The following is a 19,219-nucleotide window of genomic DNA, read 5'->3' on the forward strand; positions in this document are numbered from 1 at the left end:
GACTTCTTAACAAATATTGCCTCAGCACAGCACCAAGCCAGCCCTGGGCCCTTCTGGGGGAGGATCTGGGAGGCCCAAGAGAATGAGTGTTCGAGAAAGGAAAGAGAAGAAGCATACAAGGCCCTGTCTCTATACCACCATAGCATGAAGTTCCACCAAATTTTCCAGTATGGGTGCAGCCAACATTAAGGTGGACTAAACAGGTTATAGAAAGCTGGAAGTCTCAACCATAGTGGAAATTCCAACATTTGCTGTTTTTTTCCAAGCTCAAGCATCAGTTCAGTGGGCGCTCTGTACCAGGGACTACACGAGGCCTGGAGTTCTCCCAAATACAGATCTCTATTATCACGTGTGCAAACCACACACAGGCCCACCAGAAGAAAAACGCCGACACATAAGATGGAATTAATGAAACGGAAAGCAGCCAACCAACATATACTACTAGCAACAACGGTGCTGCTAGAAATAGACTCATGGACATAGAAAGCAAACTGTTGTTAGCAGGCAGGAAAGGGAGGATTAACAGATACACATTAATAAATATAAACTAAATGACAAGGATCTACTATATAGCACAGGGTACTATATTCAATTTCTTGTAATGAGTTGTACTAAAAACAATCTGAAAGACATATATATACATATGCATATGCTTATAACTGAATCTCTGCTGTACATCTGAAGCAAACATGGTAAATTGACTACACTTCAATAAAAAATAATTTTATATAATAAGTAAAAATAAAAGCAACGCCATAAAAAAAAGTAAAAGAACACGGCAATCCCCTTAGCTGTAGGTGGTGGAGAACTCTGCAAGCACCAAGTCCACTCGAACACTCCAGCACTGGCTGTCACTCATTCCAAATATCAGAGAATCACTTGGCTTTTACGAGGTTACTTTTCTCTTCTGTGAAAGGCTTCAGTTGCATCTAACGATGTATTGAATCTCATCACTCACAAACCCAAGAATTAATGAGGATTTCCCATAGGCCTGGCTCTGGACAGATGAAAAGATAGGGTCCCAGATATATTCATGGGTAGAAGAAGTTTATTCCATAAAGACATTAATTCTTCCTGCTTTGATAGACAGATTCATTGCAATTCTGATTAGAATTCCTCCCAGATATTTCATGGAATGTAACAAGTTAATTTATGGTCAGGAACAGCCAAGAAACTTCTTTAGAACCACCAGTGGGAAGGAGTGGATAGGTCATTCATTTCCACTGGACTTTCTGATGTGATGAAAACGTTCTGGAATAATAATGGTTGCACAAATGTGAATATGCTAAAAGTTGCTGAATTGTAACATTTAAGTGGGTGGAATTCATGGTGTGTGAACAATATCACAATAAAGCTGTTATATGAAAAAATGCTTCCTGCCAATTATCTTTCCCTCTATACTACTAGTCTGTCCCACAATTTAAGAAAAACAAACAAACAAACAAAAAAACAAAACAAACCAGATTTTGCCAGGAGCTCTTTAGGACTGCAATGTCCCTGGGAGTCCAACGCCCCAGGTGATGCTGTTCCTATTAACACACACTAGCTGGGCTGTACTAGTTAGGGACTGTAAGTATCTTTTTAAGATCGATGGTCTCACGTTTCACCCTGGGAGAATGAAGGATGGAGGATGTCACAGCCTCATGCCTTCAGCTCATTTTTAACTGAACCAAGCCCTGCTTTCACCACTTTAATCCCTCTTACTATAAAAACACGTAACATCAACAAGCACCGCCATCATAACACCTGAAAGTGTTCAAGGTACTTACCTGGGGCAGAAATACTAAGGGAGGAGACAGAAGCTCCCTCAGCACTGGCACTCCCTTTTCCCGACTCCACCAGGAGAAGCTGGGCGTTACAGCCGGAGGCTCTCAGCCTGGAGAGCAGCGCCCACGCCGCTGATCTGGACCTCAGGGAGCGGGAAAGGGAGAGGAGGGAAGCCCCGGGGGAGAGGGAAAGAGGGGGGGACGCGGGCTGCAGCCCCGCTCAGAGGCCAGCCGGAGACCCAGCCCCAGCCGCCCGCCCAGTCCGGTTCCGCAGTCCCCGCCCACCCGGACACAGCCCTCCCAGGGGCGGGGACGGGCCGGCGGCCGAGGAGAGGTAGCCCGGGAGGAGAGGACTCGCGGGCGGGAGAGGGGACGCGGTCGCCATCCACGGACTGAGGGGAGCCCGGCTGGGCCAAGAGGCGGCAGGGGCACACCTGGCCTTGGACAGCTGTGGCCGGGGCGCCGGGGCAGGTGGCGCGGGCAGAGGGGACTGGCCCGAGGAATTCAGCTGAAAACACGCTGACTGGCTCCCTGGGGGGCTGTGACACGCCGACCGCCCTCCCGCAGCCGCCTGACCCCTTTCCCGAGATCCCCCCACCTTGCACTTCCACAGCCAGAAGCCCCGGCCCCAGGCAGGAGCCAAAGGCCTACCGGGCGACAGAGCTGAGAAGCCTTTGGGGCCGATCCCCGGCTCGGAGCTGGAGCTTCCAATTCGCGGTCCAGCTGGCAGCGACTGCTCTGGCGCGGGAGGGTCAGCGATCCGCTCTGGGTCCTGAGAGAGAAGGTGGGGAACCGAGGGAGGGAAGATATGGGAGGGGGAGGGGAGGAGGGGAAAAGTGGAGGGAGACAGATGGACAGGAGGTGCAGAGAGAAGGCAGGTATCTGGAGTTGGGAGGGGAGTAGCAGAGATGGGGAGAAAGCGTTTGACCTCTGGGGGCACCGCAAAGGAGGCAGCAGTCCTGCCTAGGCACCCTTCTTAAACCCTCAATGCCCACAGCTCATATTTTACGTCCCTGGCCCAGCCCTCCAGCTAAGGTCTCTGCAGAACCCCTACGGGTATCACACTCGTTGCCCCCACAAGGAGCTGGGTTTACTGTTTCTCCAGGAACCAAGCACCCGCAGGTGTCACTCATAACTACCTTGGGAAGTGTACATATTCCCCTTTTACACGCTGGGAAACAGGTAGGCACGATCTCTGCCTTAGCTCCACTGTCCCAAGTGTTGGGCTGGCAGGGAGCGGGAGGTAAAATGTCAGAGCCCCAGAAGGAGCCGACTGCCTGGCTCTTGGTGCATAGTCCCCATCCCTCCTGGGTAAACCACACCCCAACCTCGGGGAATAATCAAGGGCTCACAGTAGGCCCCTGTGTGTGGGAGAGCTGCCCTCAGTTCCAGTGCCCAGCTTGCTAGGTAGGTAGAAGTGTTACTGAGTCCAAATTCATTCTCCTCAGTGCAGGACAGGCCAGTAAGTTGGGAGACCAGGTGTTGGGGCATGGAATAGCAAGTTTCTGTAGACCTAGATGGCAAACTAATGTCCTGGAAAACCATCTCCGCAAGTCAGATTTCAGGCTCCTTTCCTATGTGCTTGGTTTTTGCAAACTTCTTGGTGTAGGAATTCCTTCTTGTTAGAATCCTTTGTTTTTGCAGCTATCTGCCTGGGTCAGATCCCTGTAAACCTCCAACAAAACAAACGTTATTTTCTATTCTGCAACTTGTTATCTTTATATGATTGGAAAAGTTTAAAATACCCTTAAAGATCAGAGCCTTCAGAATAGGCTCTCCTGTATATTTTAGGCTCTAGGCAACACTGTTTTACAATTAAGATGAAGCCTAGGAGAAAGAGCACAGCGTTAAATTCAAAGGAACAGATCTAATATGGAGTCAGATTTGCTCTTTTCTATTACCGTGGCAGAAGCCACTTGAGGATTTAAATCCCTTTATGTTAAAAATAAGTTAAACTTTAAAGGAATTTACATACATTGCTGGGAATGTGCATAGCATACCTGGAAAAGCACACAAAGGATTGTAAACAGTGGCATCTCCAGGGAGGCGTGTAAGAACAGAGGATGAGGGAAAACTTCTATCACTTGAGTATTTTTTGCTCTGTTTGAATTTTTTAACCATATGCATATATATTTCTTTTTCAGTTAAAATAAAAGTGTAATGGAGTAAAGAGTAACTAGCTCAGCAAATACAGCAGCCATGGAATCACTGAACCATCACTTTTGATTTAAGCCAGGAAGCATTGATTGTCTCTCTCCTATGTTCCCAGTGCTGTTTTAAGAATTCTTTTATACATTTTTTTTTAAATAATAACATGCTATCCCTCACCCCTGCCCAGGGCTGGTGGAAAACCAACTGAGTTTTTATTGAGTTGTTTTCCAAGAAGTAGAGATGAGTTATAAACAGAACACATCTTCAGGGCAAAACAGGCGGAGTGGTTTTCCAGCAGGCCAGATAGCGATGACGAGTTTTCAATAGAGGCGCCCAGAGGCTGAGAGAGAAAGCCTCCAGGACCCTACAGAAAGCTGCCCAAAGTGCTTTCCCCATGGCACTACTGAAATAGGAAAGAACAAATCTGACTCCATATTAGATCTGTTCCTTTGACTTTGACACTGTGCCCTGTTTCCTAGGCTTAGTCTTGTTGTTTCTGCAGCTTTTGTGAAACAATGTTGCCTAGAGCCTGAAATACACAGGAGACTCTATTCTCAAGGCTCTGACTTTGAAGGATATTAACACTTTTCCATTTGTATAAAGATAACAAGATACAGAATAGAAAATAACATTTGTTTGTTGGAGATTTACACGGATCTGACCCAGGTGAAGAGCTGCAAGAACAAAGGATTCTAACAACAAGGAATTCACACACCAAGTTTGCAACAACCAAGCATTCCCGCTACCCCTTTTTAATATAAGAAGAGCCTGAATTCTGACTTGGGTTGATGGTTCTCCAGGACATTGGTCTACCATCTTCCCAGCTGGCTTTCCAATTTAAAGTCGCTATTTCTTACCCCAAAACCTGGTCTCCTGATATGTTGGCCTGTAAGGCACGAGCAGAACAAGCCTGGACTCGGAAGCACAAACATATATTGAAAGTATGCATTTGGTATATTAAATGACCTGCTTCCACTAGTCTTCCTGACGTTTTCTTCTCTTGACCACTCCTGCTATGTTCATGAAAAACTTGTCATGTGGACACATTTCCATCACTAGCCACTACCCTTCCAGGTAAGAACTGATGCCAAGAATGCACTGGAAGTTGCTAGAAGGTATTACCAGCCCAAAAAAGAGCAGAAGTGGGTTCTGGCTGATATTCAGGAGCAGGCTGGGACACCGGACAAGATGTCTTAAGTATGGATAGACAGCTGGGCACCAAAGGAGAAGCTTCTAAACTTCCATGAGGAACTTGTTGGATAGGAAGGAAAAGTCCCAGACTATACCTGTGATCCCACCACGAGCTTCCTGGGCAAGGCTGGGCAAATCATTTAAATTCTCTAGGCCCGTGCTGTCCAACATGGGAGCCACCAGCCACATGCAGGATTATGATGTTATTCTGTAGCCAGACAGAATTATAAATAAACATTTTATTGCAAAGGGTCAGCAGGTATAATATTTAAAAACATTATTGGTTATCTTGCCCTAACAAGTTATTTTTGTATGTCTAGCTCTCTGTGGTTTGTAATGCCTGCGACTAATGATTCCCATACAGTGAGGTATTTTGAAATTATATGTTACTGGACACAGTACCCTCATATCACAGTTGAGAAACACTGACCCACATAAGCAAGGTGATCTGACTTAGTAGTTATGAGCAGGGGCTCTGGGGCCAGCCTGCGTGAGTATAAATTCTCACTCTCCTTCCAGGGGGTTCTGTGTGAATCTTGGACAAATTATTGTTGTTGTTGTTGTCATTGTTATTATTTGTGCCTCTTTTTCCTTACCTTTTAAATAGCGAGGAATATGTAGACTCTATCCCCTACTGTGTTGGCAGGATTAAATGAGTAAACGTCTGTGCTGCCCACTTCCCTGGGTTTCAGCGTTCTCCAGGCAATCAGTGCCAAACTCAGTGGCATTCTCCACTGTCTTCGTCAGTCTGGGATGCTGTAACAAATTACCGTGGGTCGGGTGGCTTAAACAACCAGCATGTTCCTTACGGTTTGGAGGCTGAGGCTTTCAAGTTCAATGTATCTGGGAGAGGATTGCCAGCTCGAGGATGGCTGTCTTCCCACTATCTTCATGGGCCAGAGAGCAGAGAGAAGCAAGCACTCTAGGGCCCTGTATAAGAACACTAATACCATTCATGAGGGCTGTACTCTCATGACCTCATTTTATCCTACTAATCACCTCCCAAATGTCCCACCTCCCTATACCATCACCCTGGGAGATGGGGTTTCGTCATATGGATTTTGAGGAGATGCAAACATTCAGTCCACACATCGGCTAACTCTCCCCAACATGCAGTCATCAAACCTGTAGCTAATTTCAAAGTAGTGTTTATATCTCTCTGCCCATTTCCATTCCTACATCCACTAACACTGAAGTCCTGTTACATTTTATTCCTTATTTTTCTGGTAGAGGTTTAATTGATTCCTCTAACTCCAAGGCTCCCCTCGCTCCAGTCTGCTTTACAGCCCTGCCAGGTAGGTCTTCCTTAAAACACCTTCCCACTTCACCTGGTTGTTTTTTAGGTGTAAATGTCAGAATTCTCTCCACACCCCATCCTATACCTTTAATCCCTTACACTACCGCTCACTATGTTATTTTCCTATTACCACTGTAGCAAATTTCCATAAGCTTAATAGTTTAAACTAGCACAGAATTATCAGCTTATGGCTGTGGAGGTCAGTGATGCAACACAGTTCTCCTTGGGCTAAATTCAAGGTACCAGCAGGGTTCCTTCCTTCTAGAGGGTCTAGAAGAGATTTTTTCCTTGTTTTATTTTTTTTCCAGTTTACAGAGGTCACCCACCTTCCTTAGCTTGTGCCCCACAACTTCCTCCATTTTCATGGTCAGCAGCCTTTCTGAACTTTGCTCCATGGCTACACCTCCCTCTAATTTTAAACTCAGCTGGGAAATATCCTCCGGTTTAAGGACCCCTGTGATTACATTCGGCCCACCTGGACAATCCAGGCTACTAACCCTATGTCTCATCTCAGGATCCCCTTGCCCCATCCCACTCAGGCATTATGAATGTGGCTGTGACATTCACCTTGTGTAACATTTCCTCTCATGAGCAATTTATGGTTCAAGGCACTTATAAGTGACTTTTTGTTTTTCTTCCTTATCCTTTCTACATTCAGTATGTCTGGTGAGATTATATGAATCCTTTTTATTTGTGCCCATGCACTAATATTTAATAATGTATTATGGATTTAAAAGGCTAACTAATAGACAATTTAGGAGACAGAAATCCTCTAAGATTTTTGTCCTAAAATATCTGTTATCCCTTTTGCCATGTAGAGTAACATGTCACAGTTGGCTACCCTGTGGCCGGGGAGGGACGTGATTCTGCTATCACACTCCCCTCATTCTCAACAATGTGCTGATCACCTAACCAAGGATCTATGCTCCCCGCTGCGCTCACTTCCTCCTCCTTTCCTTTGACTATCCTGTTCCCACTGCTTCCTTCATTCACCACATCAGGATTTCATGACCACATTCTTCTCTAAATGAAATAGGTATCTTGCATCTAATGTCTGACAGCTGTTCTTATTTTATATACACACACTGACCTACACATAACCCCGTCCATCTCTTTATTTTCCTAGAATCTTCCAGAGGAATCAGTTCCATGATGATGATGATGATGATACTGACAATGATGACAGGGGCCTCTCAAGGATTCTGTTAAAGAGGGAATCAATAAAGGGAGGGAATCATTGCAAAATTTCCCCAGAAACAGGCTTAAAGCTAAATATATGCTATAGTGTTTAATGAAATTGACTAATATTTAACTATTTTTAAAACTTGATATCACTGAATTTAAAATTTTAAAGGGAATTTTCATTCACCACTAACCAAGATTCAACTCTAGGACCAAAATCTTAGGATTTCTGTCTTCTAAAAAATTGTCCACTAGCCTTTTAAACACGTGATCCTTTTAAAAAGTTTAGTGCTGGGCTGAAAATCAGCAGGATTCATATAATCTCACAAGACACAGTGAATGTGGAAAGACTAAGGAAGAGAAACAAAAAGCCATTCATAACGTCTTGAACTTTACGTTGCTCACAGGAGAAAATGTTAGCCAAGGTGAGTGTCACATCAACATGATGACTGAGTGGGATGGGGAAGCTGATCTTCCTCATCAGATATTTATGCTGACTTGTTAGATGCAAAAACAGTCTCCTCAATGGATTTGCTTCTAACAAGTATGGAAGAATTTAGGTTCTACCAAAAGCAGGCTAAACATTTTCCCCTGCTGTCAGGTCTCTGGGCTGAATGTTCCCACAAGAAGGACATGATTATGTTTCATAGGGAAGACTCCCTGAGAAGCAACAGGCTTTTCTAGGGCAGAACTGCAGGGCCCCCCATGGAGGGCTGGAGGAGGGCTAGAGGGGACACTGGAAAAACAGCAGGAGTGAGTTCAGATACTGCTGCTCAGGTCGCCAAAGACAGCATTGCTATCTCTAAGGATATGACATTCTCCCAAAAGTTCCATGAGTGAAGGAGCCTGTGAACACTAAGCAGGTTGTTGAGACAAAGCAGCACATAATTTGCATGACAACACAATGAGAGTATGATTTGATATTTGGAAAATAATTAGCCCATTGTTCTTTGAAACTGCAGCAGTAGCAATAGAAATAAAAAAGACTGAGCCTTCTTGGAGGCAACAATCAATAAACAATTCTAAATCTGCAGAATTCCTTGACAATATGCAAGCAATGAGCTAGATGTGTGCTGCAGATATCTCTTACTGCAGGGCTCCCTCCTGCAAAGCATAGAACTAGTTTCTCAGCAGACAGAGGGAACCAAGTCAAGATTCCTAATCTTTTGAGATTTACTATATGGCTGGAAAGATCAGACAAGTACATACAGCCAAATATGAATAAATGTAATCAAATACTATCAAAGGTGATTGGAGCACAGATGAAAGAGAAATTCCTTTCACCTAGGATCTAGAGAGACTTCTTCAGAAAATGTGGCTTTGGAGATGTCCAAAGACATGGGTGGAATTTTGGCAGAACAGGATGTAAGGAATTTAAAAACTGATTCTAAAATTCATATAAAAATTCAAAGAATCCCAAATATTCAAAACAATTTTGAACAAGAAAACAAAGTTGGAAGACTTGCACAATCTGGTTTTCAGAATTTTTTTTATAAAGCTACAGTAATCAGAAAGTATGGTGTTGGTGTAAAACAGGAAAATAGAATAATGGAACACAATAGAATGTTCAGAACTAAACCAACACTTATATAGACAATTGATTCTCAAAAAGGATGCAGTGGAGAAAGGATCTTTTCAACATGCAGTGCTGGAAAAATTAGATAGTGATACGCAAAAAAAAAAAACATGAATTTTCATCCACACCTCACAAAATATACAAAATTTAACTCAAAATGGATCATCGATCTTAATAGGAAATCTAAAACTATAAAACAGCTAGGAGAAAAAGCATAGGCTTAAGCTTTATGTTCTTGGGTTTGGCAAATATTTCTTTGCTATGACACCAGAAGTATCATCTATTTTAAAAAGAAACTGATAGAGTGAACTTTATCAACATGAAGACTCTTCAAAGCTCTTCTAAACACTGCTAAGCAAATGAAAAGACAAGCCATAGACAGAAGTTATTTGCAGATCATATATCTGATAAAGATCTCTCTTTGTATCTGATCCAGAATAAAAAGGTCTCAAAATTCAATAATAATTCAAACACCTGAATGAATGAATGAGGCCAGGAAACACACTTCAGTAAAGATATCCAGATGGATAATAAGCATATGAAATGATTCTGATTAAAGATGCCATTAGTCATTAGAGAAATGCTTTTAAAAACCACAGTGAGATACTAGTTCACATACATACTAGAATGAATAGGATTAGAAAGACAGACCTTACAAAGTGCTGGCAAGGAAGTAGAGCAACCAGAACTGATACACACCACGAGGAATTTACAATAGTACAACCATTTTGGAAAAGTCTTTAACAGTTTCTTTAAAAAAGGTAAACACCTTTGTACCATATAACCCAGATATTCCTCATCTGGTGCTTTAGAAAAGAAAAGCATATGTCCATACAAAGACTTGTAAACAAATATTCACTGCAATTTTATTTATAATAGCTCAAGTTGTAAATAACCCATGCATCCATCAAGAAGTAAATGCAGAAAGAATTGATGGTCTATTCAAACACTGGCCACAATAAACTATTCAGTAAAAACTCAGCACTGAACAATACTCTGCTATAAGACAAATAAGCTATTAATACAGCAACACAGATGACTCTCAAAATAATTACACTGAATGAAAGAAGTCAGACAACATAGAGTAGATACTGCATGTATCCATTCATACAAGGATCTTGAAAATGCAAACCAATATGTTGTGAAAGAAAGCAGATCAATGGTTTCCAGGGGAAGAGATGGGGAGGGAGGGAGGGACAACAAAAGGCAGGAGAGAAGCTTTGTGGGTGATGGGTATGTTCACTGTCTTGAGTGTGGTCATGGTTTCTTGGGGATATACCTACGTCAAAACGTATTAAGCTGTACACTTTAAACGTGTGAAAATTGTTTTGCCAAGTATACCTCAAAGCTGTTTTAAGAAAAAAGGCACTTCAGGCCTGATCCAACTCAGCGCCTGATTGGAGTGACATGATAAGTCCCTCACCCTGTCTGCCTAATGGGAAGGTAGAAAACCTTTCACGGATGATAATGTATGGATTTTTGATCTACAGAGTCTGCCATGTAATAAAGAATTTCTAGACATGCAACATGTCAAGACTATATGACGGATAATATGAGAATAAGAAGCATTAGACAAAGAATGTAAACCCCCAGGTGAAGTAGGCATCAGAGTTACCCCTAAAGGCTATAAAATACTTTTAATATATTCAAGAAAATAAGGAAATGATGGGAGAATAGATAACAGGGTAAAGACTTTCACCAGAGAAATATACTGGAATGTATTTTTAAGAAAAATCAAACAGATACTCTAGAACTGAAACTTTCAGCTCTGGAAACAGGTAAACAGAGTTAATTAGGATCTCTTTTAAGTAAAATTTTCAGTAATGCCGGGTAAAATACAACAACAAAAGTAACACAGAGCTAAATATGGAGAGAGAATATCCCAGGTGACAATACAAAGAGGACACTTAAAGCCCAGAGTGGTCATCTTGTGAGCTGATGCCACCGCAACTTGGAGGGAAGGGGTTTTAATCTGCACATAAATAGGGATACAATGTCCATTTAGGAAAACGGGTCCATACCAGATGTAGAAGACTCTTTCTTTATATCTATATAGTCAGAGACACAGATATAAATTGCAGCAGCGGTCACAGTGCCACAGGGCCCTGTGCCAAGGAGTGTGAGCACCTCTGCAAGAGGGGAAATGTAGGAAGATGAATCTCTCCCTAGAGCCTCGGTGTGGAACGTAGCCTTGGCCACACGTTGGTTTTAGCCCACTGACATTGACTTTGCACTTCTCCACACTAGAACAGTGAGACTATGAATGTGTATTGCTTTAAGCCACTGAGTCTGTGGTCCTTTGTTACAACAGCAATCGGAAAGGAACTCAGAAACCAACATGAACATGAACCACAGGCTGCCTGCTTTGCTGGCAGGAAGTCCTTTGTCTCTGATCCTGGGGGAGTGTCCTGTCTTCTGGCAGCATCCACAAACTACCTCATGCTAACTTGGCAGCTTGCAGAGGGTTAAATCTTAACCCTGCACAGTTCTTGGTATTTAGTTAATAAAAATGATGGTGTCATCATTAGTATTTTTCCATCTTTTAAATACCCTTCAGTCTTCTAATAAAGCTACTTCTAATTAAGAGACAGTATAAATAGTCTTCAATGTTCATAATAAATAACTATGGTTTTATCTGGTTACTAAAATTATGAATAATAATATTCACATTTTTAAAAGTTATTAAAATCAACATTGTTTAATGAAAATATCATTTCTTTTTGCATGAACATGTATTAACTACAAGAAATGTTCCATGCTTTGTTCTATGATTTACTGTTAGAGTCTTAAAGAATAATATTTTCCTCAAGAGATATTATGGCGAAGGGATTTCTTTTGGTGGAACAGTTTCTACATCAAATCTGGTGCATGGCTCAGGCCACTGGGAACCTAGAGATGATAGAAATTAGGAGGCATTATAAACACAGTATCATTTTTAAAGGAATTAAAAAACTGGATGTGTGAAAACAAAGAATCAGAGAATATTCTGTTGAAATAAGTGTATTTTTTAGCTTAAGCAAGACACGGGGTGAATAAATCTAAAATGAAAAAAACACCCAGAGATTAGCAGCGAGTCACGCATGCAGTGTGACTGATCAAAATCAAGTAGCTTCCAAACCAGTGTGCAGGCTTGATGCCTTCATGAATCAAGTCTGTGTGGCACCAGAACACCTCGAATACATGTTGATGAGGTATTTATAAGCCCTCCAACATCCCAGCTCAAAGCCCACACACGAGCCACACCACTATCACCTACACATCTGCAAAACACACAGCATGGTGAATAGCACCTTTCTTGTTCAGTAGCCTGTGGCAGGGCACTGTGAGCAGACAGAGATACAGGGACACAGGGACACAGAGGTACCTCCCCTCACTCAGCTGATAACCGTCCGTGCATTCCTGGGTACAGGATTGTTATAAAATGCACCATGGATTGATCCTCCTCCTAGGAAAGGAACCGTAGGGCTGCCCTCAGGTTTGAGCAAAGGTGGCCGGAGGATTTCAGAAGAGTTGTTTCAACACAACCAATAGAAATGTCGGCCACCGTGACCACGAGAGACAAGTCTCCTGCCATCCTGGTAGGCAATTGGGCTCCTGACAAAAGCTGGGCTCAGTAAAGAGTTAAGTAAAAGGCACAGACCTGAGGGATGCCCCAGCAATAGGCAGGAGGTAGGGCCTGGTTTATACTGCTCTGGGTGTCTCCCAGCCTCATCCGAATACAAAATCAGAAATTTGCAAAACAGCAGAGCTGGGATGGATCACCTACTCCTGACTCCTCACCTTACAGTTAAAAGGGTGGCATCCCTGACAGGCAGAGCAACGTGCTAAAGGCAGAGCGTAGAAGTGGCAGCGCCAAATTAAACGCACCGTGCCAACCCCCGTTCAAGGACGCTGACACTGAGGACGGGGCCAAGGTTTCCAAAGAGGAGAATGAGACAGTGTAAATACTTTGTTCCCCCCAAAACCCCAAATGATTTTTAAAGGCACAAAAACTCACCTTAACAAGCTCTCTTCTGAGGGGGGCTCTCTTCTGTCTCTTCGTCTTTCTGTCTGCCTCCATTTCTCTCTCTCATACAGAAACACGTACAATTTTGTGAAAGGGGACTTCCTGCCATACAAAGACAGACTTCACATCTTCAGAAAGACACTTGACAAAGCAGTTTCTCAATTCAAGTCTTTGTGTGAGGTCTGGGCAACTTCCTTATTTTCTAGAAAAATTGGTGGTTCCAAAATCAGGAGATCATCTTCCCCAGAGGAAGAGTTCTGGTCCGTGTTGATGAAGTTGGGGATGTCACATTTTGTGAGGCTGTTCGGCTCCTCCTCTGGCCACTTGCTGCATCTGATGGCTTCCTGGAGCCGAATATCATTGTCAAGGGCAATGGTTGAGATACCAGCTTTGGCCTTGTCCAAGTGGTCCACTTCACTGACGTAGCAGTGAAAGAGGGACCGAGATTCGTCATTGCCCTGCCAGAGAACACCTTGGGCAGCAGCGGTCTTCCAAAGTCTGACACAAAGCTGTTCAGTCTGAACCTCTTCTCGGGAGAATCTGCATTGCTATAAAGAAAACCAAAATAAAAGGTCGCTCACACTCCAGCTCGGTGACCTGAAGAATCATAGTTTTTGCCATCTACTGAGAGCAAATCCCTACACAGAGCATGCTGATAAGCACTGGAAGTGAAAGACATCACTTCTGAACACATACAAATAAACCCAAGGCAAAAGTCACAAGTGAGGGCCCTTGGACTACCCTGAAAAGACATCGCTCCCTGAGAATCCTAAATATTGGTGCCTCGCACACCAGTGTTTCTCAGAGGGACACTCAGATCATCTTCACCAGAATTACTTAAAGTGTTTCTTAAAATGCAGAATTCTGGGGTGCACACCCTCAGAGTCTCCAGAGTTAGGGACCGGTAGTCTGTATTTTCATAGCCACCAAGATCACTAAACATGCACCGCCATCGACATCGGGTCACCTGAGCATCGACAATGCTGTCTCACGGGGTGGGGGGTGCCATGTGTGTCAGGGTGCTGTCCTACCCACGTGTCTCCCCTGATTCTCAGAACTGACAGTGCAGCCCCATTGGGCAAGAAATACCACCATTTCACAATGCATACGCAGGGCGCCCGACTGACAGATACAATCAGTGATAGGACAGGGGACAAAGCTCAGATTCCTGATCCCTTGTTTCACTTACTGTGGGAAAAATGAACAATTCAAGGATAATAAATCAGTGAGTGAGTGAATAACATGACTCTCGTTAGTCCCACGAGTGCCTGGAAGAGCGAGCCTGGGCACACTGAGGACCGAAACAGCCCATCTACTTAATTGCCATCCTCCTCAGATTTATGTAAAGGTTACTTCCACCCAGGCAGTGACTCCTGAAGGGCAAGAATCATGTCTGAACACACTCTCAAATCCAGAACAGAACCTGACAACAATTAGGCTCTGGAGTCTGTGTTTAGCGAGTGTTGAATCTCAGTGATTCCAGCTCTTACACCTTGCCTTCCCATCCCACCCCTCAAGATATGGCCCTTATGACCAGTTCTCCCGGGGCTGGGGCCACGGAACACTTTTACAGGACTGGAAGAATCTGATCATGTAAACCATCCCCCAGAATATCATCAAGAGTCACATGCATTTCAGGGATCAGTAATCCCAGAAGCTTTGCAGTTCAGGCAGCCGAGGGATTCTTATATCAGCTCTGTCTTCTACTGTGACTGCCTGGGTGACATCAGACAAGGAATTCTGAAAAGCCTGATCTTTTCCTTTCAGGAATAATCTACTTAAAAATTCTCGTTGACCACTCAACAAATGTGATGTGAGGATTAATGATTTACACAAAAGTACAACATTCACTAGGTCGTGGATTTAGAATCAGAGAAAAATCATTTGAGGAAGATTGACAGAATGCAGCTTTAATGCAAATTTCAGTTTTCTTACCTTTCAGTAAATCATCTTCCCCTACTTATCACTTCACCCAAGTTTAAAAGATGTTTGAGAACAGGGATGAGTGTGCCAGCAATCTGTGACCCAATAACCTAAAATGTCACCTAGGAAAAAGAGGGGAGTAACACATTTTTAAAAAGCATGGTGAGGATGGCGGGGGCCATCCCCCAACTCCAGGCTAAGAAGCTCTGGGTAATAGCTTTCGTGCCTGCCTGGGGCATCAGCTGATATTAAAACCCACCCAGAAACCTCACTGTCCAGCAGCTCTTCCGTAACACAGGCTACACTTTCTCAGGATTAAGAATTGGGTCCAGTAACCACTTCGCTGAAGAGTAAAGACAAAGGAGAAGAGAGTTCTGCCCCTCACCAGGGGAGAGCCCAGACCTTGGGCTGCATGTACTGTGCCCACCTCCCAGGAGAAGGATAAACTGGAGAAGGGCGTCCTGCGAAACTGGGCAGCAAAGTTTGAGATTGGAACAAATTGACCAGCTGGCCAGGGACAACCCCCTCCGTCGCTGTCTTGGCAGCTGCCTCCGCCCCCTCAGCACATCTTGCCCACCTCCGGTGGCTAAGCTGTCAGGGAAACTGTGCTTTGTGACCAGGGGCAAAAGAGGCTGCCACCCAGCCAAGCTGCGGGGGAGATGGGAGCTATACCACTAGCTCCCAAGCGGCAGGCTCCATACCCCCGCCAACACCCCGCCGCCCCCGCACCCTACCACACCCCCGGGGCAATATGACCCGGAGAAGGGTGACCTGGGAACGAGGGGCAGAAGATGCCGCCCCCAGGTCAGGCCTCCAGAGAGATGGAAGCTTATCCTCCAGCTCGCCAGGGGCAGCCCCCCTCCTCTCCAACCCCTGATCTCACCGCGCCCACCTCCCAGGAGCAACCAGAACGGGTGTAGGGTGTCAGGTGAATCTTGCGCGGGAGAGGCCGTCCCCAGGCCAGGTCAGGGGAGAGGAGAAGAAGTGGCCCCATTAGGCGGGGCAGCCAGCCGTCGCAGCTGCCTCTGCCCCTCGACCGCATCGCGCCCGCCTCCCAGGAGCAAGCTGACATGGAGACGGGCATCCGGCTTCTTGGGCAGCAGAGGACGCCCCCAGGATTGGCCGCGGGGAAGAGGAGAGCAAATTGACAGGCTCCGCGCTGCAGGTCCTCTACCCCTGCCTATGCAACCCCGCACCTTAAAGGCACCGCCCAGGGCGCCCCTCCCCCAGCAGGCTGAATGAGACAGGTGTGTCTGGTGATCTGGGGCAGGAGAGGCCACTCCCACACCAGGCCATAGGGGAGATGGGAGCCAATCCACCCACTCCGCAAGGCATCCCCATCCCCCCGCAGCAGCCACCACTTTTGCCCCCTGACCTCACGGTGGCCTCCTCTAAGGAGCAGGCTGACCTGGAGATGGACGTCCGGCGAACTTGGGACAACAGGGACCGCCCCCAGGGCAAACCATGGGGGGAAATGGGAGCAAATGGACCAGCTCCATGGGAAAACCTGCCGCTGCTGCCACCACACCCAACGTACCACGCCCGCCTCACGGGGTCAGGCTGACTTGGATACACGTGTCCCGTAACCCAGGGCAACAGCGACCGCCCCCAGGACAAGCCGCGGGGAAGATGGGAGCAAATGGGCCCGCTCCCCCGCTGCAGGCCCCCGACTCCTGCCACCCCTGCACCCTGACTTCCCTGCCTCCCTCCCCCAGCAGGCAAAGTGGGACAGGGGTGTCCCGGTACCTGGCGCAGCAGAGGCCTCCTGCAGGCCACGCTACAAAGACATGGGAGCTAATCCACAAGCTCCCCCGGGGCAGCCTCCCTATCCCCGCAGCCACCAACTTACCAGCCCCCTGACCGCACCGCACCCATCTCCCAGGAGCAAGCTCACCTGGAGTCGGACCTCAGGCAAATCTCCGGCGGCAGAGGTCGCCCCCAGGCCAGGCCGCGAGAGAGAGAGAAGAAATGGAGCAGCTCCCTGGAACGGATCCCCTACCCCTGCCGCCGCTGCCCCGCCTCCCAGGAGCAAGCTCACCTGGAGACCGGCGTCCCGCCTCTAGGGCAGCGGAGGCCGCTCCCAGGCTCCGCCGCGGGAGAGAGCGGAGCGAATTGAGCGGCTTCCGCGCGGCAGCCCCCCTCCCCCCGTGGGACCCTCACCTTAATGGCACCGCCCCCACTCCCCACTCAGCAAGCTAAGTGGGACAGGCGTGTCCGGCGACCTGGGGCAGCACAGGCCTCTCCCAGGCCCGGCAGCCGGGACAAGGCAGCTATTCCACCAGTTATCCAGGGGCAGCCCCGCTCCGCTCCCCTGCCGCTGCCGCCGCCCCCTGACCTAACCGCCCCACCTCCCAGGAGCAAGCTTACCTGGAGTCCAACATCTGGCGAATCTCCAGCGGCCAAGCCACACCCCAGGCCAGGCTGCAGGGAAGAGAAGAAATCGACCGGCTTCCCCGGGCAGCCTCCCACCCGCCGCCTCCGCCGCCGCCGCCCCAAACCATTCCACCAGCCTCCCAGGGTCAGGCTGACTGCCAGGATGTGCACTTGCCTTCTGATCCTACCCAAGTGCCTGAGCACCTCCCTGCATCCCTACACTTCCTGCAATTCTGCACTCACGGCACTTCTGCACCCCTGAATCCCCGCATCCCCTGAACTGCCTGCGCCCTCCACAGCCCCTGAACCCCTGTCACCACTTACAGTTTTGCACTGCCTACTCTCCTGCACCCCTGCATGTCCCACACACCACCTCTTGGGCCTTTGGCAGAGTCTCTGCTGTTAGACCAATGTAAAGGGACTCACATCTTTGCCAGTATATGATGCATCAGTGGACGTCTGGGGTTGGCTGCAGGAAGGTACATGTTCCCGGTCACTAGCCTGGGCCACTAGAGTGATCTCTGTGAGGTCATCCAGGATGGGCTCAGAGATGCTGTTTTCCAGGAAGAGAAGAGTTGAAACCCGTCCTGATGGCAGAGCTGTGCTCACCAGGCCGTCCACACTTCATGTATTACACAGGGCTTGAGGAAGTGAAATGGACCCTTCCAAGTAAGACCGGCCTTTTGTGCACCCACCTCAGTCCTGGGCTCTGAGGCAAACCGACTGACTCCCACCCTGAGGGCCCAATTTGGGCACCTGAATGTTCCTTTGGAGGCATCCCAGCAGTTCTCAGGAAGAAGTCTGGCTGCTTCCACCCCATGGCCCTCCCTCCTACTGTGCTGGCCTCAGGAAGGTTCCTTATTTGGGGAAGAAGGCAGCCCACCCCCTACCCCACCCCTCATCATGCTCTCACCCAGTCTGGTGCTGTCTCTGCCTGTCAGAGTCTGGGAAGCCATCCCTCTTCAGTTATGTCCCTTCTGAGATGGACTTGCTGCCACTCAATTCTAGGCGAGGATGCACCATAGAATGCACTGGGTAAGAGAACCAAAATAAATAGTTTCTTCTGTGAGGTTGTCTGTTTATCTACTGGGGCTGGGCTGTGTGTAGTTTGCTACAGCTATTGGTGTGAGAGGCTAAAACAGTCTGTGTGTCCTTGTTTTCATCTCCCCGCTGTCTTCTGTCTTTGGATTTTCCCTAGACACTCCTGAGACATTTACTTCTTTAGTTTTGTTCCTCTTATTACACAGAAGCCCTAATGTCATGGAGGTAAGGTGTTGGGGGAGCGGGACAGATCAGGGCATCTGTAGTCCTGTGATTAGTTCTCATTGAGCCTGTGCCCTGAGCTGTGACCTCCACAAGTGTGTCTCTTTCCTCCCACCCAAATTTGGGTGAGACAGAAGGGATTTCCCTTCTCCCAGGCTGGTTAGGCTCTGGTAAAATAATTTCTCATTAAAAAAACAAACAGACAAAAAACAACTTCCCCCAATGAAACAGAATGTTCTGGGTGTATTTCAATAGAGTTATTTTCTCCTTTCCAGGCAGGAAGCATGAGGAGTTATCCTCTGGCCTTCATTCTGAGAACAGGACACGGTTCTGGATGTAAAATGCATGAAAAAGAGCATGGGGCCCCTCTGACTGGCCCCCTGGAGTTGTCACACTGTGATTTCCCCAAGCTGAGCCTCCCGCTGGCTTCAGGGACCTGTTAAATCTGCCTGACCCCGGGGTTCTTACAAAAGCGGGTTCTGCCTTGGGAG

General features: G+C 46.7%; 1 long non-coding RNA gene across 1 annotated transcript in view; it reads right to left on the minus strand.

Annotated features, from left to right (window-relative positions):
* Positions 1 to 18,473, minus strand: part of LOC140688386 (uncharacterized) — a 139,099-nt gene extending 120,626 nt beyond the window's left edge. The window contains exons 1-8 of the long non-coding RNA XR_012063030.1: positions 18,379 to 18,473; positions 17,892 to 18,018; positions 17,460 to 17,513; positions 15,105 to 15,214; positions 13,161 to 13,717; positions 5,705 to 5,864; positions 5,204 to 5,316; positions 1,770 to 2,648 (exon numbers count right to left, since the gene is read on the minus strand). This is a non-coding gene — a long non-coding RNA (uncharacterized lncRNA). The remainder of the gene's footprint in view (positions 1 to 1,769; positions 2,649 to 5,203; positions 5,317 to 5,704; positions 5,865 to 13,160; positions 13,718 to 15,104; positions 15,215 to 17,459; positions 17,514 to 17,891; positions 18,019 to 18,378) is intronic.
* Between the last annotated feature and the right edge of the window lie 746 nt (positions 18,474 to 19,219).

The sequence above is a fragment of the Vicugna pacos genome, chromosome 22, assembly GCF_048564905.1.
Source record: "Vicugna pacos chromosome 22, VicPac4, whole genome shotgun sequence".
Lineage (NCBI taxonomy): Eukaryota > Metazoa > Chordata > Mammalia > Artiodactyla > Camelidae > Vicugna > Vicugna pacos.